The following is a 24,198-nucleotide window of genomic DNA, read 5'->3' on the forward strand; positions in this document are numbered from 1 at the left end:
TAGCACTGGCGATCTGAACCGGTCAGTGGTGAAAAAAAGCACTTTTATACCGGACGCATTTGCCTCCGTTACCGTTTTAGCTCGTTTCGCGCCTCAATACTGAACCAATTTTAGAACGAGTGGTACCCATGAATCATACGCACACATACACATGGGGAAATAGAGCCCAGGTTGAAAAATACCGAAGTTATCCTTTAACGAGGGCAGCATCTGCACATGTTATAGTAGGTGGTGGTACACCCCTTTACAGTTGGTTTGTGAGCTGCAAATAAACACAGAGGAGGAGAAGAAGAAGAAGAAGAAGAAGGAGAAGGAGAAGAAGAAAAAGCACAGCACACTGATTAGAGAGCCAAACATGGTATTCTTGGTGTGGAAGTCTTTCACAGTTTCAGAGAAAGACAACATGATTGTGCTGAGGGTGTGATCCCCAACTGCCAGTTTCCCCAGCTGTTACACAGGTTAAACTCAGCGCATTAGTACAAGCTAACACAGTAGTAGTGGCTCACATCCATCGCAGAGCCTTTAAACAGCCCCAACAAATTCACACCAAAAAGGAAATCTGAAACAACTGCATTAGAGTCAATGGAGCACAGCTGTATTGTTGTTGGACCCTGGTGTGAGCCGGCCCGATGCTACGTTATGATTGGCCAGTCTGCTTCCGGGAGCGGGACTTAGCAAAGGGTCAATTGTCCCCCTGTCCTCTACCAACAAAACTGGTCTGCAGTCCTCTGCAATCCATTTTGCAAGGAAGTTAATTTGTCTGTCACAGGTAGACTTACTCAGTTTGTGTCTGAATGCCTGGTCGGGTGTGGCTTGACAAGGCTGGCTGCAAGCCCTAGCATCAAAGGCTGTGCTAGCATGACCTCTCGGTTCCCTGCTAAATGTTTTGCATTGATGTGATATTTCAGGCTTGCAGTACTTTGATGGCATGAAAATGACATCGAAACTGCAGATAACTGTGCTCCTGTCAACAGTCCCATCTGGGCATTTTTTAAATGTAAATGTTCCATTCATGGGGCCAAGCAGCGTAATCTCGTCTGCCTCCATCATGTGACAAAGCCACTGTGGCCTTTAATCATGCACGGGGTCAAAGGGCACCACGAAACGTGATTAATCAGTGTTGTTTTTTTTCTGTGATTAATAAACCTAAATTAACTCGTTACTTTGACAGCCCTATTTTTTTTTATAATTTTATTTTGTTTAGTTTGTATTTTGATTTTACAGTTAGCTATAAATTTAAGACCAATTTTTTTTATTTTTTTTTATATACTTTATTAATCCCTGAGGGGAAATTCAATTTTTCACTCTGTTATCAATTACACACAGGTCCGAACACACACATGCACAAACTGGACCTATACATGCACTAAGTGGAGAGATGTCAGAGTGGGCTGCCCATGACAGGCGCTCTGAGCGGTTGGGGGGTTCGGTGCCTTGCTCAGGGGCACCTCGGCAGTGCCCAGGAGGTGAACTGGCACCTCTCCAGCTACCAGTCCACGCTCCATATTTTTGGTCCGGACGGGGACTTGAACAGGCGACCCTCCGGTTCCCAACCCAAGTCCCTATGGACTGAGCTACTGCCGCTCCAATTAAAAGTCATTTTACTTTCACACCCTTGTATTTAATATGTTCATGTACACTGTAAACCCCAATTCGGTCACTCAGCTTAAACTTTCTTTTGGAAACAGCTTGCGCTCAAAACTTTTAGTTTAGTACAATACAATAACATAAAAGTTTTGAGTACACCAAACATAACATGAATGTGTCACATGACCCTTGTCTGACAGGAATTTTAGTTTAACATAACTTTTTTATTTTGTTTTGTTGTTTGAGCATTTAAGTCTATGTCATATGAACACAGGAACATTAAGTACTCATTTTGCAACAATTTCTTTTTTTATTTCATTGAAATTGTGGTGAGCTTTGGTTTCCCGATTACAAGAATAAGAAAAATCGATGACTTCTGAACCAGAAAGTGCTCTTCATTTCACCTCAGCACAACTTTATGTTAGACACTCTAATATCCACACAGGCTGGAGGTCACTAACTGTGTATAAGACCACAACAGTAACTGTAACCCATTCGAACCATTGTGAAATTGTCTTACGGCATGCTGGGAAACTCCATCCATTTAACCCAAAACACCACAATATTAAGTGTACAAGTGTAGTGTTGTTTATTGGCCTTAAACTAATTGGGCAAAATGGGCTTTATAAATTTTAGTCAAATTAACTCAAAAATTGAAGCAGGAAATGATCAGTTATTGTTATCAGTTGACCATATTGTGCATCCCTAACTATGTTGTTCATTGTAACGGATTTCCTACAGTACCACTGTTTCAAGTCTCTACAAGCTCACTGTAGTAGCTACAAATGGAACCTAATGGCTCCCTGCAGGGTAGAGGGTAGGTCGTAGATGGTCAGGAATAATGTCATGTACATGTGAGTGGTGGTAAATCAGCTAAAAAATGGCACGGTCCTTTACCCAGCTGTCTGACACCACATGTGAGTAAATGTCAAGCAGTGTCTTACATCAAACCAGACAGTAGACATCTTCAGTGTATATACAGCACACAGTGCAGAGATGTGCTTTTACATATTGCAGGGATCTACATGATTGAGAGCTCGACAGACAGTGTGTTTAAAGCGAATGGTACATTTGTAGAGATGTGGGCTGTACTCTGCTCTGCCATGTGGAACACTGCAGTGTCAGAAGACTGACAGGGATGGAAGAGCAGCTTGGGAATGAAAGAAATTTTTCAGTGAATGTCTGTGTGTGTGTGTGTGTGTGTGTGTGTGTGTGTGTCATCAGGTATTAGTCGAAAGCTTTGTGCACTATAAGGCTTTGACCATACTTGTCTCTTAATCCAGCACTGCTTTTGCAAGGACAGAATTGACACAGAAAAACACACATGCCCAGATATATGGCTGAAACTGTGTATCCTGTCAGTTTGATGTGCTGAAAAATTGTCTGGTTGCTTACACAGTTTTGTGTTGTTGTTTTTTTCGGTGATTAAGTTGCAATTTCTGGACACAGTAACAAGAAAACTATTTTTGCTAAATTCATTTTTTAAAGATGGCAGTTGAGAGTACTGTCAAACATATCATTCCAGTATATGCCATAGTTGTTCACTTTGGTTGAGATTGGAGAATTTGAAAGCCATAGCATATGATTCATATAATTTACATACTCATCAAACCATTCATTTATTCATTGTTGCTGTATCCTTTATTATGTCCTGCCCTGTTGAAAATAAGAAGTGGATGTCTGAACATTTCCTGCAGTTGAATGAGCCCTCCTGGCCCCTCAGCACTGGCAGCATTAAAATCTCTCATCTAGTCTAAGCGCCTTATCTAATAATGTTCAGAAAGAGGCCTGTGACCCAGGTGGACTTCTTGACTCAGAGTTGTCTTTGATGCTCAGCAGTGAACAGTTATACTTTGTTCAACTGAGACATTTAACTGAGATCAGGTCATTCCTTTCATCTGCAGATCTAGAAAAGTCATCCATGCTTTTATCTCTACCAGACGTGACTTTTGCAACGCACTTTATTCTGGTATCAATGAGTGAGTCATCCAAAGGCTGCAACTTAAACAAAATGCTGCCGCCAGGGTTTTCTAAGAGAAGCAACCACATCCTTCAATTCTTGCTGGCCCTCAGTGGTAACCTTTGAGTGCTAGAATTGATCTTAAGATTTTACTGCTTGTTTAAAAAGCCCTGAATGGTAAGGCTTGTGCTTATATTTGTGATCTGATGCCTCCTTATGAGCCTGATGGCTGCTTGAGATCTTGACTTGTAGATCTGGACTTGTAACTCAAGGTGACCACCCCTTTGTTGTTCGGGCCTCTCATCTGTGGAACTCCCTGCATGAGGATCTCTTTCTCTCTCTTTCAAATCACTTAGTAAAACTCATTTTTATCCTGTGGCTTTCTATCAACTGATGTTATTATATTATACCGAATGCAATGTTTTGCAAATCCTTTTTTTCTTTTTTAATTAAGATTTTTTTGGTGGGCGTTTTGCCTTTAATGGACAGGATTCGGAGTCGAACTCGCGACCGCTGCAGCGAGCTGTCACCTCTATACATGGGGCTCCGGCACTATCCACTATGCTACCGACAGCCCTTGCAAATCCTTTTTGACCTACATTAACTACAGTACAAAGACAATATACATAATATAGCCTAAATATAAATATAAATTTTAATATAACAAAGATTGAGTAACATCTAGGTCCAGTCCATCGACATATTTTGTATCTCACAGTGGCATTTCTCCAAAGAAATATTTGCTATGATTCTGGAAGAGTAACAGGCCATACACACGCCGCGTCTTCAACCGCCTGGAAAACGCAAGGTCAGGTGCAGGGTGCTACTCTTGTGCCTTTTCTGTGTCAGCTCTCAAAAGTGCGGCTGCAGGTTGCGTCTGAGGTTGCTAACTGCGCTGTGATTAGCTATTGCTCATTCCCTCCAGTTTTTCTCCTCCATTGATTGAACTGATTAAGTTTGCTTATTTAACTGCATTTGTTTCAGACTGTAGAAAAGGAGGAGAAAGTTGTGGAGTGAGAGGGTGGAGAGTGAAAGAAGTGGACAGATCTTGCTGCAGCCCCTGAAATCACCAGTAAGTATGCTATGCCATAGCTAGCCAACCACTGTAGGGGCTACTTGCAAGCTAATGTTAGCTACTGGAATGTTTGCTAGTACCCTTTGATAAGGTGACCAGATTTCTGAGATTAAAATCGGGGACATTTTCAGTGCGGCGGTGAAAAATCATTAAATATTATCATTATGAAATATAAAACAAGTACTTTTTCATGTATTTTGACCAGCTTTTATTACAAAAAAGGTTGCAATCAAACAAATGAGTGACATCATGAGTTAGGATGGATTTTTTTTGGTCAAAGGTTTCAACTCATAACTGAATCCTCAACTGATATTTATGACACAAAAGGTGGCAATCAAAAAAAGGGATGACATCACTGTGATCCCCTCATTCATCCACCTCCGTAGCCTCCGCCTCAGGAGCCTGGGTAGAATAAGAGCAGAGGAGAACATGAGAAAAACTGCAAGAACAGAGCCAATAGTAAGTAAATAGTTTCTTAAAGAAATAACATCGGTTTTGGTAATATATTTATATAATTTAGTCATTGTGCTCTTTTTTATATGCTCTATGTAAATGCCTCTGTTTGAAATGTGCTAGACCTACATCAGAGGTTCCAAAACCTTTCAGACCATGTACCACTATGTACCAAACCAAATTTCTAAAATGCAACTTTCTACTGCAGATATGATTTTTTCATACAATAAAAATAACTGTATCACCCATGCAACAGCATCAGCAAGGCTAAACAACATCAACAAAATGCTACTTTATTAAAATCAAAGAATAGCCTACATTTATAAAGTGCAATAATAATAATAATAATATTGTCATCTCATGGTAATCTCATTTAACAAGTTACACCTTCACTAACAACAGTGACATACAAAACAGTGACATAGGGCATAATCTAATCAGATGGTCTGCATTTATAACTACTAAATTCATTGGTTACCCACACAGCAGTGTCTGGTGCCAGCCCGACACAAAATACAGCAGTTAACACACACAACTATTAACCATTTACTTATTATTTATTTATTATTTTAACACAGTCTCAGGTCCCTATGCCTCCAGGAAAATCCTATGCTACCAAAGCAGTCTTCTATCTCCTCCTTTTCTAAAACAGAGCCACATACAATGTCATCACCTGGTAATCTCACGCTAGCGTTACAGCTTCACCAATGACAGATATAAAAACAGTGACATAATGTTAATGTTCACTGACTTTTATAACGTTACTGTACGTTAGGTCTTCAGTTCAGATTAAACAGACACACTGCATGTTACAATCATACTTAGCCTACTTTACCTCACTTCACACACACACATAGTCAAGTCCACTGCCAGCTCACACAAAACAAATAAGTTCATACACAACAAACCATTTAATGTGGCCGTTGGTCTTCTCTTCTCTCCTTTTTGCTGCCTCTAGATTGTTGTTGTTGATGCTGCTGTGTCTGGTCGTGCTTCCTGATAACGTCTGTACATCATACGTCGTCTTCTCTGGCGATGCGTTTACGGACTACTGTAATAACTGGTGTTTGAGTCTGCACGCATTTTTCCCCCATTCGTTGTCAAAATCGGGGAAAAGCTTTTACGAGGGACAGGTCACCCAAATCGGGGGCTGTCCCCGGAAATCGGGGACATCTGGTCACCGTACCCTTTGAGCTAACTGTATGTTTCAGCTGAAGCCTGCTGACTTCAGAATACATCATGTAAACATTTTTATAAGTGAAGTATGAAATCTTTGGCTGAAATGTACAGTTGGCTCATGGGCTATTGCAAACATTCTAGCAGATAATGTTAGGTTACAAGCAACCTTGTTTGAAAGTGGTTAGTTAGCTAGCTATAATCATATAGCGTACTCACTGGGGATTTTGAGGGCTGCAGCAATTCTGTCCACCTGTTTTTTTCTGTTTGAAGCTAACAGTCTCTCAAATACTGACTGCAAGATCCCCAGTCTTTGCAAAATCTTATTCTGTGACTAAAAACTCACTAGTGACACATTGTCTTTCGACGTAAGCAGTGCTTAATTTGAGCCGGAACATACTGGAAAGCGTACCAGGATCTTTTCAGAAAAGGCCCTGGTGCGTTCCGGAACTAATTTGCATGGGTCTAGAACTTTTCGCATCTAAAAAGTACATACAGTATTGGCTGATGTCACAAGTGTTGCAGGGTATACTGGTAATGGTAGACCGCGGTAGTAAAACTCCACAGTAGCCTACATATGATAGTTCAAAGTCCAATTGCAAGACGGTGAGTGTCCATGCGCCGTCCTGGCACGCGCCGGCCACCTGGCACTCAATATGCTGCTGTAGTGGTTTGTTTTCCAGGCATGTGAGTATCTTTGAGCAGTGAAAGTTATTGTTTATTTATTTTTACTTGTCGGAAGTGATTTGTTTTCCACAGAGCTCTATGTGCGAGCATTTTACTCCCATTTGCGACTAAAAATAGTTTTGTGCGCGCAAATTAAATCATTCAGCTCGCTGTGTGAGTACAGATTTCAACCAGCAGCAGAAAGGAAAATCAAATCCTGCCGGTTGTGGGTTGAACGGGGGTCACAGACAGGATACGGCGGTCAAATACGGCGGAGGCTCATAGTGCTCTGCGCCGCAACATAACGGCTTACCGGCGAGTCCAACTCCAGGTCCAGTAATTTCCTCTTCTTGGTGTCATGACTGCCCAGTAGTACCTGGACAACTGAGCCATGGCGGCACACAGGTATGTGATGTGTCAGAGGAGGAACGAGCCGTTCACATTTCTCTCTGTGGCAGATAACGGCCCACAAACCTCACCGCACTTTAGGGACTGTTCTTTACTTATGAAGGGACTGTTCTTTACTTGTCAGGGGAGGAGGATGGCTGGCTGATTTTTATTTTATTTATTCATTTTATTTTGATCCCCCCTATATTAATCACTTCTTGATGCTGTTTTTGAAGTATGAATAAGTCAATAAGTAATTTATTCCATTGAAATATCATTGATGTATTATAGAAAAGTGATTTATCTTTTTATAAATGACAAAAGGCACATCTGCCTCATTTTTGCCGTGGTATCCTGATACTACTCAGAACCGTGATACTTTCACTGGTATCGTACCGTGGGTCCCAATTTTGGTACGGTGACAACACTAGATGTCACCGCTTAAAAAAGTGTTCCCCTACTTCTAATTTTACAAATTAACCCTATGATCGATGCATAGTGCGTCCAAATTCACACCTGTTCTTCTCTATTGATTTTCTCCGCGACCTCATAGCTCACGTGAAACAGCGGAATTGTAGCTTTCCGACAAGGCCAAGCACTTGTCGGTAGTCCAGTGTTTTCACAGCGAAAAAAAATGATAAAGTTACACTAAAATTATGTATAACAGAGCATTCATACAGCTTTGCACACACATTACTCTTGGATGGATTACTCGTGAATGCCCGCACAGAAATGCCACGCATATCACATGAAAGCGCAGGAGCAGAGCTTTCCACTGATACCACACACATCATTGTGCTGTCATCCCATCATGTTATAAATCCAGATTAATTGTCTACAAAATAAAAACCTGACGAATTTCTTTACAATCCATTATACAGATCTTGTTATCAGTCACTTCATATAGTGAGGAATATCATATCTTACCACGTCTTAGGCTTGCGTGTGTTTCTCCCTGTCTATCCACATTTGTAGTCCGGCTTTCAAGATGCAAATATCTCCATATTGTCCAGTTGACACTCCATCAAACTTTGTATGACAAGACCAGCCACTTCACCTTTGCGCACCCAGACAACTGTAGCCTAATTATGCATGCATGACAGGGCCGTAGTCACCATATACATTGAGGGGGACACATGCCCCCCCCACCAATGCCCAAAATGCCTCCCCAGTATATAACTGAAACTGAAAAACAACAACAAACTTTGTTTACTGCAAACAAAGTGGCAAATATTATCTTGGAGGACATCATTGCACTTGGTTGACTATTTTTCTATGATCTTAGATGTAAACATTGCATGTTTCTTTCAGATAAAACACATTTTTGACTTGTGAGCTTTTACTCACAACTGCAGAGGCTCCCAGCTTCATTTGAAACAAACTACATTATAGACAGTCTGTTATTTATTAATCCCTCTGTGTGTTTATTTACTTTTTATCGGCTCCGTTGTCTTTGTAAAGTTAACATATCGCACCATCATTTCAAACTCAACACTTGTTTCAAATTCTTATAACCTCGGCTGAGAGAATCCCTCCATTTTCTAAATAGGCTTTTATTCTGAAACATCTGTCAAACTTCCTATGGAAGATACAGTAGCTTGACAGTTTACATATGGCGCTTCAAATGTAGCTCCTGCCATCTGCTGACGCTTTTAGGTGACTACATATAGGCTGACCAAACGTCCTCTTTTGCCCGGACATGTCCACTTTTCACGTCCCATCCGGGGCGTCCGGGGTTTTTTTATAAACTGACGATAATGTCCGGTTTTCCGTGTGTTTGTGTGTGTGTGTTAGAGTGCGGCACGGGCCACATATTTCTGTCTGAACCTGAACCGAGCCCGACATTATTTAATGACCAAAGCACTGAGTTTGTGTCACACAGTTGTTACGGTTACAGGCTACTTAACAGGCCGGGCGTGCTCAGCGGAGAGGGAGACCTCCGTGTTTGAGACGGGAGCGGGAGGCGGGAGGTCCGACGCTTCCAGCGAGAGGAGAGGGAGAAATAAAACAAAATAAGATAAAATAGGAATGAACTGTCTCCCTCTTTTATTTTATTTTCAGCGTTTAATCAAGGCGGAGGCAGGCGGCTGGAGGTCCGAGACTTCCAGCGAGGAGAGAGGTAGAAACAAACAGCCAATGTGTGTCTGTGTGTGTTATGTTCAGGTGTTGTCACGTAAATAACAATGCCTAAGCAATAAACAGGACAGACAATAGGATTTAATTCATTTTTACACTACATTTTCAGTGAAAGCTGACCAAATCCGACCCGAACCCAAATACAATTTATAGCTACATTTTTGACCAAACCTGGCCCGACCCGTCGGGTACCGTCGGACTCGGATCGCCACACTCTAGTGTGTGTATGTGTCCCCTATTGGGGCCTATCTGAATTTCTGTCTTTGAGAGATATTAGTTTGTAATATAACTGAATTTTCTATCCATAAATATAAATTTTAAATATATTAAAATGATAAGGCATCTTTGAGTAAACTGCGAGTATCATTTAAGTAGGCTATGTCATGGCCGGCCGAGTGTCTTCTTTTTTGGAAATCAAAATATGGTCACCCTAGACTACAACAACATGTCAGCTGGCACATGAACAGACACAAATAATAGTAAAAGTGATAAAAATAGGACAAGAATAACCCGATGACATCCCACATGCCGTGAAAGATGACCGGGGATAATTGGTGAGTACCAGCGTGTAGCGTGTACCAGGCATAATGCAAGTCCTGAGTCTGAAATATGTCTGTCAGCGAGTCCTACTCCACCTATTTAGACTCCACCGTAGACAACGGCAGGATTTCTCCGACCACGTAGGCTTCTTTCAGACTGATAGGTTTAACGTTATCTCGGTTATTAGAACCAAACAACAGCCATTGCTGTTTTGGAGCTGAAGAACCAGCGTTCTAAAAGTAACGGAAGTACCTGATGTCTTGGTTGAAAATGTACTTAAGTTTTGATTACTCAAGCAGCAAACTAACGCGTTAGGTTACTCGTTACTGCAAAAAGTAATCAAAGTACTCTAACGCGTTACTTTGTAACTTTGTAACGCGTTATACCCAACTCTGGTCCTTACCTACCTCTTAATAACGGAGGGCTGACACTGCATCCTTTCCACTGCTCTACTCATTCAGTATCCTCAGTTCTCTCCACTTCTCTGCTCCCCACTGCATTGTTCTCTCTTCACTGTAAAAGACAAATGACAGACAAACACAAAAAATAGTTAATATTAATAAACTATTTGTAGGCTACGAAATGTATTTGTAGGTTTCATATGTACTGTAATTCTGATATTAACGTGAAATAAATGTAATTTACCTTTCATTCCATCTCTAGTCAGTAACTGTAATTTACTAGTATCTTACCTACCAACTGTGAAGCTATTCCTGTAATTATCTGCAGCATTCTCTATTCACTATAATAGACCGTGCATACAGACATGAGTGAACAGCTAGTTAATGAAAATAACATTAGGTAACGTTAGCTAGTCTAAAGCTTTCAATCCTCTATCAGCAGATAAGTTAGTTCGTCTCATGTAAAACCTTTACATAGAGTAACTGGCTAAATATCTCTGACTAAATTAAACCAGCAAGGCTTGTTACTCTATGTCTATAACGGCTAGCTAACACCTTGGCTGGTATACTGGCTGCCATATCAGGCTGTTACCAAGGCTGGCTGGTAAGCTAACGTTAACGTTACTAACAAGCTAGCAAGCATGTTAGCTAGCTATCTTTAACACACAGTACTCAATGCCGCGGGCCATATGCTACAATAAACACAAAATCATCAAACAATTAAGATTAATGTTATTTTAACAAAACTAGATATGTCAAAGACACCACCAATGTATGAGGAAATTCAAGCGAACTGAACTCCCACCATCAACAGCTTCATAACTTACCTGCTGCTAGCTACCGTTGCTGTTCATCTGTCAGTCTGTCAAGTTCTCCTCAGACAATGCACGCTGGAAAAAATGCAGCTGTCTCGCACTGGCAGGGATGAATTCCCATCGGCTGTTTGGGCTGCAGATGGATTCAGTGCGCTTAGGTGCTTTCGGCAAAAGGAGCGTGCAGTTTAGAAACACTGTAAAACCCCTATATAAAACATTGAATAGTCTGTTTCTTAATCTGCTGAGAGGCAACAGTTGACTGCTGCCCTTTTTTTCTAGCATACCATGTAGTAACAGTAGTGTGGGTACTGGAGTGCACAGTAGGTTTTTTTGTGACAGGGTTGGATCTTTGGCTTTGATGGTCTCTATTTTAGGGTTAGGCCAAGTCCTTCAGTGAAGGCATGTTCCTATAAGATGCTAACAAAGAGGTAAACTCAATTGTCAGTGTAGCATATTGAGTGCTTAATTTAAACCCTAAGTCTATTTTATAGGCCTCTGCTCGAAAATTACATATTCATAATGAAATGAATATATCTCCACAATCTATTTGTGGTGTCATAGTAAAGGGAACACTTGTGAGATTTGTTAAGATGTGTAAATATCAGTATATGTGAAGAGTAAATGAAGATGGCACACAGCACAAATGAAACATTTTGAGGTTTGCCTAAACAAAAAAGCATTTTCAGGATGAGTATCCCTTTGGAATGATGCAGCAGCAGCTCTAAACCTCTATCAAATCATAGTACAATATGTGAACATTAACTCTACAAAGGTTGATTCTGATAAAGTGAAGCAGAACAATATTAGAGAGGTTTTAGTACAGAAAATTCAGCTCTCCAAAATAGCACCATGTTTGCATGTGATTTTTGTCATGTACAATCCTATAGCTTTCATTTTTTGTTGTTTTCATGTATTTCCCACTCCAAACTGACCAATACACACCTGCTACATGTGAAACACATTTTCTCTTCTGCGCTTTGGAGGCTCTATCTCCGCAACGGATTGGTTGATTGGAGTGATTGACACTCATTTGATTCATTAGAGCCAATAGAATGACGCTATACCCACCAAAACGAGATTGACAGCACTGTAAGCCAATCAGAGTCAGCAGAACGCCGTTGTGGGGGAGATGTCGGCTGCTGTGAGTGGTAATTTTATGCTTATCCCCGGAACCTAAAGCCCGTCATGTTCGCTCGGATTCATTTGAATGCAGCACAACATGTTGGTCTACCAGAATGTACCGTGATTTAACAGCAGAATGAGCTTTTCAAGGCAAAAACAACAAAGGTAAGAGAAATTTTACAACTATAGCTTGGCGAAACGATTTCTGTTGTTGTTGTTGACCCCGAGTGGGTCGGCATTTCGGTGCTGTATGGAGTTTGATTTGTTGTTATTTATTTAGTTGTTGTTTGAGCTGTTTGGGGCATGTAAAAAGGGTTTATACAGCCTTGTAGCCCAGGTTCTGCTGTTTAATTTGATGTGCAACATCACTATATTCTTCGTGATCGGTGCATTGTTTCACACTGTGTTTGCAAAGTCGCTCTCAAAGTCCCCCAGTCTTTCGGTTTTAACAGGTTTTAATAGTCTGTCTCTGCACCTTCAAGGCCCACTGATTCAAGTTCTAAATCAGTATCACTTCCTCTCACATCAAGAGAATTAAAAAAACATGCACCCCGTAGAGTGTGTGCTTCAGAGATCTACTGTGTACAGTCAGTTGCCTTCTGGAGGTGGGACACATTGAGGTTTGGTTTTCTAATGGGCTTCTATTACCTGCTTGGCTAGTAGTGGTACTGTGACATCTAGCACAGCACTGCTCTCTATAGTCCCGTTTCCGCTGAGCAGTACGGTACAGTACGGTTCAATTCGGTACACTTTTTTTCTGTTTCCACTGCAAAAAGTTGTGGATGGTACCAATGGAACCGTTCCTAACCGTTACCATTTTTGGGACCCCCTCTGTTGGGGGTACCTAGTACACAGATCTGGTACTAAAAGGTGGAGCTGTGAACACTGCAGTCTGTTGATAGAGGAGGGTCACTCTGCTCAGGGCTGAGTTGTGGCTGGTTTTGAGACAAAAGCCACTGTTCATATCGTTAGTAGACTGTAACTATAAAATGTAAGGATGTTTTGCTGCCTCTTGCAGTAGCCGGAGTTGGAGAAAAAATAACATCATTCACTAGGCCGACTTCCGGGATTTTTAAAGAGGAACATTAACTCATAATGTTACTAAATGCACAAGCTGATGACATGACTTAATCAACACACCTTAAATATTCTTTATTACAACTTTGACCATTACTGAAGTTTTTATATACATACACTTTTAGTAATGAGTGGATCTTCAAGCGTTTACATGTATTAATTTTGGCTGGGTTATGTGAATTGCTTTTTCTAATCCTCACTCCTCACGTAGCGTCAGGCCAACGCAACACTAAACCCCTGAGCTTTCCTGAGAAGGACTAAATGCACAGACCCACAATTTTTAAATATCCCATGGAGAGAGACTCAGCCTGTTTTGTTTTGAGCTATTTTGTTCTGAAAATGTCGGCGTGCAGCCTCATTCTGTGGACGAGAAACGGGGTGCAGACTTTCCTCTGTGTCACTGATAATGAGGAAATGCAGTGAGAGCTGGACGGAGCAGTGAGTGACAACAACCCCGTCCACATTTAAAGGTACGGTTTGCAGTGGAAATGCTAGGGTCTAGGTACCATGTCTGAAGGGTACTTTCGGTTCCGAAGGTGCCATACCGAAAATGTTTGGTGGAAACGGGGCTTAAGAAAAAAACCTTGTATTTCCAAACTAATCTAAACTAAACACCCAGTTTCCTACTGGAGCACCCTAGAGGTTGTAATTTTTATTACACTTTATAATATGAAACTGATGGACAGAATGTCACTGAACTGGTGTTTTTCTGCTTGTAGAGTCAGAGCAGGAGTGGAACTACAAATGTTAAGTTTGTTCTTGATTAGAGCTTTTGAAATACACGCACTGAGTGCTGGAGCGCACTCTGGCTCAAGCTGGGCCGTTCATAAATTGGGAGCACTGTTGGAACATACAGTGCGGTTATTCAGAAAATCACACTCAGAGCAGCAGAGTGTACTCAGTGTAATCTCTCTTGGGAGACAAAGCAGCTGAGTGCCAAGCAGAGTGAATTAAGCAATATCAAACAAAAGGGAGTGCTGTGAGACGGTTCAACAAGTGACGTCATCAAATATGTAACCCTCCATCCCAAATCAAAGCAGCAGTTCAGAAAACGGCTCAAACATTACAACGACAAGTCCAAGACCAGGATTCTTCAAATATCCAGGCATGTGCAGACATTTGATCAGTCTTACACCTAATAGTCACCAACACACTATAGATTACTTCAATAATTTTCCATTAAGATTCCACTGGTCATCCACAGAAATAACCCTAGCGCTCTCTCTCTCTCTCTCTCTCTCTCTCTCTCTCTCTCTCTCTCTCTCTCTCTCTCTCTCTCTCTTTTTCTTCTGTCCATTCTTTTGATTCTTTGACTGCTCATGGGGGGTAACAAAATGTCAACAGGCTAGCCCAGTTAGCTGGTGATCAATATAATAGATCTATAGTACATAGAAACTATGGCACAAACATATTGATGAGGGGAGAAGAAGAGGAGCAGCTGGAGATACCTCTCTCTTCTCCTCTCCCCAAATGTTTATGTTCACAATTACAGGTGTTGAGAGGCATCATTAGATGTGAATGCTGCTGTTGGTGGTGATGGTGGTGGTGGGGTTCTAGAAATCTAATAACATACCACCAAAAGAAGAAGAGAATTGACTACTGCAGTGTTGTTTTTCTCCGTTTTTCTCCATTTTAGTGTGTGTGCTTGTAATGAAATGGATGTGGAGCTGCTAAGGCAGGAGATGTTGTGGCGGGGGGGTATAAAGCCACATGTGAGCTTTACGCAGGACACACTCACATCACAGCTCCAAGCAATAACACCTATCAAGCAATCTTGCCTGTTTTGTCAAGGCTGCCCCTGTTCAGGCACAAGCTAACACACACACGCACGCACGCACGCACACACACACACACACACACACACACACACACAGACTGACATATGTGTATGTTTTCCCATTATTAAGTAAAACTGTGCACAAAACAAATACTGCCTCTTATTGCTGTCTGCAGATGTAACTTTTTTGCTCAAGGCCATCTCACCAGCAGCTCTAGATGGACTGCAGAGAGCTACTTTACATTAAAGGAATAGTTCAACATTTTGGGAAATGCTCATTCCCCTTTTTTCTTTGAGAAAGATAGAAACATTGGACCTTAGTCACCAATATCTTATTATGTTTTTTCTTAAATTTGTTTTTAAGAATGGTCTTAAGAAAAGTTGCACCTGTGTTCATATAATGATGAATTCCATTGTCCCTGCAAGTTGAAAGCACGTGCCAGTTGATCCCCTTTGTCATTGCCATGACTTCCTGTGGCAATGGATGATGCTCCCAGTACAGCTCTGATGTCACAGTATTTGCTTTGTAAGGACTTCCAATCTGTTTTCCATCCTGCCTCATAGATCTTTTCACTGCTGTTCTGTCGCTGAAGTACGTCCACAGCTCTGGTCCCTGTTTACTTCCTGTGAGTTACAGCATTATTAAAGATTCCAACAGGAAAAAATGGGCCTATTGAGAATTTTTATGTTGTCAAGTGTGAAGGGGTCTTTACTTGTGTTACTTTCACCTCACCATCGGTACAAGCAATGACATCTCTGGTCGGAGTTTTTACCATCTCCACAGTATTTTCTGTAACTAAGCGACCAAATGCAGTAAAGGGGATCTGCCTTCTATTTACAGTCACATGCCCAGTGTATGAGATATTCATGTGATATGCCTTTCCAGGCGTTTTAGGATTGACAACGATTAATATTGAAATGGTGCTAAAATGCTTCTGTGTATGGAGATTTCTCATTTTTAGATGCCATTTTAAAATGAATTAAAATAAAATTCATTAAAATTAAATTAAATGAACATATTGGTGTGGACGTGGCCTGATCAGAATAGTTGAATTTGTTAAGTCAAGAATGTCCAAATGAAAGCCTAAAGAGGACTGACTCCAAAAACTTAAGTAGTAATGAAATGAAGGTAGTTCGGCAGGAAGTGAACGCCAAACAAGCTGTAATATAAGCCACATCAGTAGTGGATACAAAATAAATAACAAATGCATGCAGACCTCAAAAAAGCATTGCATGCAAGACAGCCCAAGAATGTCACAGAGCTATAAGCCTTTTGCAGGAAGAACAAACAAGAAGCATTTAGAAACTGTGATACTTGCCAAAGGGGGCACTACTAAGCAGTGACCATGCAGGGTGCCCAAACTTTTGCTCCAGGCCCTTTTCCTTTTTAGTCATTTTGAAACTGTAAAGATTGAAATTAAAAAGTAATCTTGCTTAAACTATTGAAAAAATGTGTCATCTTTAACTTCATGCCATTTAGAGATCAGTTCATCTTGTACTTAAGTAACTACTCACAGGAAACGAAATTTTGACCTGGGGTGCCCAAACGTATGCATGCCACCGTAGGTTCTTCAGGTTCATTGAGCATGTCTGAGATTCTGTTGAGTGAAACTCTCATTCCTCTTAAACGTAGTCGGATTTTTCTGCTCTGCAGCTACAGCAGATTTGAAACCCCCATCATCTGACTGCATGGACTTTGAGTAACATGGCCTCCATATGTTTCGCCCGGGGCATGACTGCTATTTTTTTCTCTCCCTCAATCTCTGTTACTTTCTCACTCCCGCTATCACACAAATAAACAGGCTGAGTGGCTCAGCCATTCACAGTAACTTTTTAATTATCTTTTTATGCTGATTTCTCGCCATCAAGCCTTTGGGACTTGCTCGCGCAAAACAATTACCAGTTGCTGCTTGTTTTCTGTCTCTTATCTGAGGAAAGCTGCTGCCTCTAGGGTGATAAAACACAACTCTTTCTTCCTCTCTCCTGTCTCCTTTTCTTGGGTCTTTCTTCCCCTTCTTTTCTGAGACTGTTCCTCTGGTTTTCCCTCCTCTATTACCCCTTCTCTTGGCTCTTGTTTCCTTTCCTTGTATTTTGGTTTCTCACCTTTTTGGCTGTTGTCCCCACTTACTCTTTACTTTCTCCCTTTGTCTTCATGTCTGTGCAGAATATAGTCTCAAAAATGACATTTCTGTCAGACAGTTCTGCAGATTTATGTGTGATGCCAAAGTGAAGTTGACACACTGTGGTGAAAAATCAAGAGAATTCATTGAGCGCATTTAAAAACAGCAAATGTTGACCATAGTGCTTTACAGAGAAATCAAAAATACAATTAAATAAGTGTCACAGTCAAATAATATTTTAAAAAATGATCTTGAAGTAATAACAACTGAGGAGACCCAAAAGCAGTCTTGAGATAGGATTTAAAAGTGATAATGACAGTGAATGTATCACTAAAATGTAACGTCTTTTCTTCAACTACAACTATTAGGGATAAAAATGACAAATATGTGACTAAAACTAATATGCATTTTCTCTCTCTGCTTTGAATTTCCCATTTTTATTCACAATTCTTCAAAATACAGTTTTTGCCTGCCGAGGCCTTCCTCCCCCAGTACAGTGATGGTATGTGCACATTCACCTCCCTTTGGTTTGCTGTGTGTGTGTATGTGTGTGTGTGTGTGTGTGTCTTTTGGTAGCCAGTACAAATCTTTCCCTTAAGTTTTGTTTTGAAATATTCTGTTAAGTTTTTGTGCCAATAAACCTTTCCACATTAGACTAAAATCCCCTTTTTTGTCTTTATTCAAAAGGTTAACTGGGTTCTGTAATGCTTATCTCAGTTACGCACACTCAAACACACACTTAGACTCTGTCTGCGTTTCTATTTCCCCTTGTCACCTTCCCCCCTTATGTATGTGCATTCGCATCCATTTAGTTTGTTGCAAATTCTGATGTAATGAAGTATCAGGACTGACTGAGAAAGTCACATTTAGATCTAAAAACAAAAGTGAAATGTGCAGGTATTGTCAGGCTTGCTTGAGGCTGAATTGTTCACAGAACTACGAATGAGATCGCACCTGTTATTTAAATGTAGGACTTGTACAGCTAACAACAAGACTTTAGACTGACTGAAACGTTGTCTGTAAAATATCTGTACACCATGATCACTACAGAACCATGACAGTTGAGTCTCAACAATTATAATCGCTTTCCTCCCCACTAATAATTTCAACCCAGCTGGAGAAAACACCCTGTTTACCGCTCTATTTTTCTGACATTTCCAAAACTCTCTGAAACTTTGGTGGGTTGGAAACACAGCTGCTGTGTCTGTCAGTGAATCATTTGTCTCTGTTGCTCCATTTTGTCCCCTAAATTGTCTCTTATTTTGGAAGGGTATTATTAGCATATTATCATTTACCCAGGGCGGGTCATTTCAGCTGTGTCTGACATGCTGTCAGGGGCCTATCATGCTGATGATGGAGCCTGTCAGTCATCCTCTCAACAAAATTAGATACTCCAGTGTGGCTGTTATGTTTTGTGAGTGAGTGTGTGTGTGTGTGTGTGTGTGTGTGTGTCAGGGCATATTACAGGCTAGGGTTTAGTTTAATTTCAATGAAATCAAGGCAGGAGGTGGATTTCCTCCAAGTTGAAAATGAGAGCTCCTTTATTGGCTAATAGATTGCACTTTATTTCCATTTTGTCGTGACTGATCTGCAGGCAAAGTGACCCCTGACTGTGGTTGGTTTGAGTGACACTAAACAGTGTGGAAGTCAGTGGAAAGTCATGCAAATCATTAAGTTTTGTGTATACTAGTGCAAGACACTGTGGCCCAGTCTTCCATAAATGGCACACATGCCACAAGCATGCAGAGGCATTTATGCTCCAAAATACCAGAGGTGTATCAACAAAATATTTAAGCAAGGATTAAAGCTATAGTGCGTAACTTCTGTCGCCTCCCAGCGGATAATGCGTTATTACAACTAATTAGCCAGCGGCACTTCCATGTACACAGAGTAACACTCGCCACACACCGTGTACACAGAGTAACACTCGCCAGTCGCCACACACCATACACAGAGTAACACTCGCCACACACCGTGTACACAGAGTAACACTCACCAGTCGCCACACACCATACACAGAGTAACACTCGCCACACACCGTGTACACAGAGTAACACTCGCCAGTCGCCACACACCATACACAGAGTAACACTCGCCAGTGGCCACACACCGTGTACACAGAGTAACACTTGCCACACACTGTACACAGAGTAACACTTGCCAGTCGCCACACCGTACACAGGGTAACACTCGCCAGTCGCCACACACCGTACACAGAGTAACACTCGCCACACACCGTGTACACAACGCTACACAACGTGCCGAACACCAGGCTGCTAACATTACATTACGTTCATAGCACCATTTTCAAGAAAATAATAAAGTACTAGGTCCAGTACATGTAACAGCAACACATACTACTCATAATATAATTATAAACCAAGTCACTTACTTATCCAACAGCAGCAAGGCAACATCCGTGTCTGCCCTCAGCCCAATTTCTTCCTTCAGGGCTTTCCACCGAGGAAAAGCGACGCCAATACAAATCCTCGTTTTACGAATCCTCGTTCGTTTCCTCTGTTTTAGCTCTGGATTGATCACTATGTTGAGAATAGCCATTTCAAAAAGTTCAGTCAAACTGTACCTCACTACACACTTTGCCAAGTAAGTACGTATGCCAGTCACCGGTAGCTGAGAAGCCGCTGCACTGCTACGCACCTTCATCAAGGAGTGTTACTGGAAAAACATTACCCAAAAAGTAGCCGTGGCAGCAGTAGTAAACATCGACAGACCAGATTGTCAGTGATTTTGGTGTCAGATACTAAGGCACCTTTCACTGTGATGTCATACACCCCCTGGTGGTGTCAGTTTGTATCCCTGTTGGGCAACTTCAGTTTGTAATGCCACCGGCAACAACTGATATAAGGAAGTGGAAAGTCCCTATAGGTCCAACAAACCCTTACAAGATGTAAAACCAAGGTGTTTTACCAACATTGTAAGTTTATTTTGAAAAAGACTGGATGCATCTAACAAACAGAAACTATGCAGTTCATTTGACAACAGAAGTGTATTTTGAAGAGACACAATGTATGTAACTAGCATAAACTGACATGCTGTCCTGGAACATCAACAACAGATGCAGGAGGATACCTAGCACATCATATTTATATGTAAAAGTCCACTGACAGAGCAGCAATATTTGACGAGTTGGAATGAGAATGTGTTGGACAAACATTGCAGTTGTGCACTGTAATTGTAATCTCTCAAGACAGATTCTGCAATTTACATTGTAGAATGTAATGCTGCGCTTTAGCCAATCACAATGGAGGGGGCGTGGCCGAGACGTGCAGGTGTCTCCAGGAAATGTGTACCTACAGAAACAGCAAGCTCCGCGTTCATAGCGACCGCTCCACCCAAAACGCTGTCTTGTCAACGTGAAAAAAAATATTTTTTCCAGCGGATGTCTTAGTTACAACATGGTTGAGCTAACTGGAGTAGTTTCATGTCATATCCAACAACGGGAGGCTTTTAGCAGATGACGTCCTGATGTTAGCTTTGCTGCTGCTGTTAGCTGTCCCTGTCAGCTGCAGTCTGATGCTTTCTAGACATCGTGATTTCCCATAACTGAATAAATACCACACATAGCAACACAAAACTGCTTTGCTAGCTCAATCATGATGTAACTAAGATATCTGCTGGAAAAAATATTTTATTCACGGACCGTTTATTGAGTTATTACCTTATTTTTAGTCTATATTTACAGTCTATGGTTATTACAGACACCTCTAACAGCTAACGTTAACAGCTAACGGTTAGCCCAGCTAATCTACGATGTTATTATTGTTATTATTTACAAAACGTGCACACAGAAATAGTAACGTTTGTTCAGTCATTGTGTTTATAGACTTAAATTGTAATTTAATTATTAATTATTAATTGTATTAATTAATTGTAACTGTTGCTCCTAGTTGACATTATTTTAATATTTTAACTAGGCTGTTTTTAGTTGCAAATATTCAGAGGTGCTCATTCACCAAGCGCTGTGACAACTTTTGGAGCCTTGGCACTTGATGGCACTCGGTGGGAAAAAAACGATTTTTATATTAATCGTGATTTTTTTTCTCGGGCGATTCTAAAAATCGATTCTTTCCCCAGATATTTTTCTATGTATTTTAGGCCATTTTTTCACCGATAACCAATAAAATATGTTTATTTTAAAACGTGCTCCTCTGGCTCTGATGTAGCCATCTCTATACCTGAAGTCCCCACTCTGTGTAACAATGTCCTGCCTACAGCCCCCACTGATTGGTTACACTGATTGGTTACAAGGCACAAGTGATAGCCAAGCAACACTGAAGCTTCTACATGTAGCACTTGGAGGAGAAGCAGACTGCTCCGTGATTTAGGCTAATCGTCATCAAGTGAACATGACCCGGAGCTCCTTTACTTAATAAAAAGAAGACAGAGGTTAACTCAAAATATAGCTGGCATGAGTGCCACAAATGTGGAAAAAACAATTAGCGCATGGTCTGCTAGCATAATGCTAACATATAATGGAAATCTTCTTAGATGCGCTAACAGAAATTAGCATCTGCTCCGCAACGGCATTACAATGGCAAACAATATAGTGCAAGTGATCTACTCTACATAACATAAGCAAATAAACTCAGAGCAATATATTTGTACTTACAGACGTATGTTTCCTGTGCTCTATTAAACTTTAACCTTGTTGTTGTGCGCTACTGCAAGTCTGCATATTCTTCTTCTAACACTACTCAACACTGAAAAGGTATAACGTCTCGTGTGCCACCTAGGGGTGTGGTAGAGCCGCTGCATCAAGAGAGGTGGCACATTCATTTTTAATATATACAGAGACGGCTGGTATAAATGGGCTAGCAGGGCTAAGCCCTGCCTATCTTTTACAATAAAGACAAAAAAATTATTAAATTAAAGAAAATATTAAAATATTAGTTACAACAGCACTAAAATAGTCACAAAAACGCAGGATTTATCTAAATGGGCTGATTTTTTACAGCCCATACTCCTAGAATCAGTTTCCAATCAATGTCGTTAAATTGCCATTAAACAATAACGGCTACCTGTTGCATATCATGCTGACGTGAAAGGACATCTTTTTTCCTTGGTGTCTGATGCCGGTTGGTTGACTAAGTGCTGGTCATTGGCAGCTCTATTTTGAGAAACGTTAAGTTAGCAACACCAGCGGCCATAGTCAAATGTATTCCTGGGGCCAGAGTGGGTGACATTAGGTCAAATGTAAAACTGCTGGCTAGGGCTAAATGTAGATTTAATAAGATTGTTATTCACATCGGCGGCAATGACACCCGGTTACACCAATCGGAGGTCACAAAAATTAATGTTGCCTGGGTGTGTGAATTTGCTAAAACTATGTCGGACTCCGTAGTTTTCTCTGGACCCCTCCAAAATCGGACAACTGATGAGATGTTTAGCTGCATGTCATCATTTAATCACTGGCTGTCCAGGTGGTGTCCAACAAACAACAACGTTAGTCATTGGCAAACTTTCTGGGGAAAACCTGGTCTTATTAGGAGAGACGGCATTCATCCCACTTTGGATAGAGCTGCTCTCATATCTAGAAACCTGGTCATGTTTATTAGTAATTCAAAACCCTGACAACCCAGAATTGAGACAAGGAATGAGAGTCGCAGTCCTACACGCTTCTCTGAGCTTGTAGTGCAGTTACCAGCTCAGTGGCCTAGTGGTAGAGTGTCCGCCCTGAGACTGAGAGGTTGTGGGTTCGATCCCCAGCCGGGTCATACCAAAGACTATAAAAATGGGACCCATTGCCTCCCTGCTTGGCACTCAGCATCAGGGGTTCGAAATTGGGGGGTTAGATCACCACATGATTCCCGAGCGCGGCCCCGCTGCTGCTCACCGCTCCCTCAGGGGATGGGTCAAATGCGGAGACACTCATTGTGTGTCCACAATCAGTGGAACTTTAACTTTACCCACCCATAGTTTTATACAAATGGTGTCTGTCCCCCGAACACCTAAATGATCTAAATCTAAAATTAAACAAAGAGGAGTTGTGCATAACAACCTAATAACAATAAAAATTAAAACCTCTTCTGTGACAGAAAGACAAAAGAGGAGAATTAAATGCGGACTGTTAAATATCAGGTCTCTATCATCTAAAGCAGTGTTCGTAAACAGATTAATATCAGATGATCATATTGATTTACTCAGCCTTACTGAAACCTGGCTGTGTCACGATGAATATGTCAGTCTAAATGAATCCACTCCTCCCAGTCATAATAATACCCACATTCCTCGAGGCAGCGGTCGAGGAGGGGGAGTTGCAGCCATTTTTAACTCTAGTCTGCTAATCAGCCCTAAACCTAAACTAGATTATAATTCCTTTGAAAGCCTCGTTCTTAGTCTTTTACATCCGACCTGGAAAACCTTGCAACCACTTTTATTTATTATAGTATACCGTGCTCCTGGCCCGTACTCTGAATTTGTATCTTTATAAGCTTAAAATGGTCAGGCTCCGTCATATCTTAGAGAGCTCATAGTGCCATATTATCCCACCAGCACACTGCGCTCTGAGAACGCAGGGTTACTCGTGGTCCCTAAAGTCTCAAAAAGTAGATCATGAGCCAGAGCCTTCAGCTATCAGGCTCCTCTCCTGTGGTATCATCTTCCTGTTGCGGTCCGGGAGGCAGACACCGGCTCCACATTTAAGACTAGACTCAAGACTTTCCTTTTTGGTAAAGCTTAGTTAGGGCTGGCTCAGGCTTGCCTTGTACCAGCCCCTAGTTAGGCTGATTTAGGCCTAGTCTGCTGGGGGACCTCCTATACTACACCGAGCACCTTCTCTCCTTCTCTCTCTCTCTCTCTCTCTCTCCTTTGCTAACACTCAAGTCCTGTTACTGCATCTTGCTAACTCGGCTGTACTGCATGTCACTAACTCAGCTTCTTCTCCAG

This window comes from Epinephelus moara, chromosome 4, assembly GCF_006386435.1.
Source record: "Epinephelus moara isolate mb chromosome 4, YSFRI_EMoa_1.0, whole genome shotgun sequence".
Lineage (NCBI taxonomy): Eukaryota > Metazoa > Chordata > Actinopteri > Perciformes > Serranidae > Epinephelus > Epinephelus moara.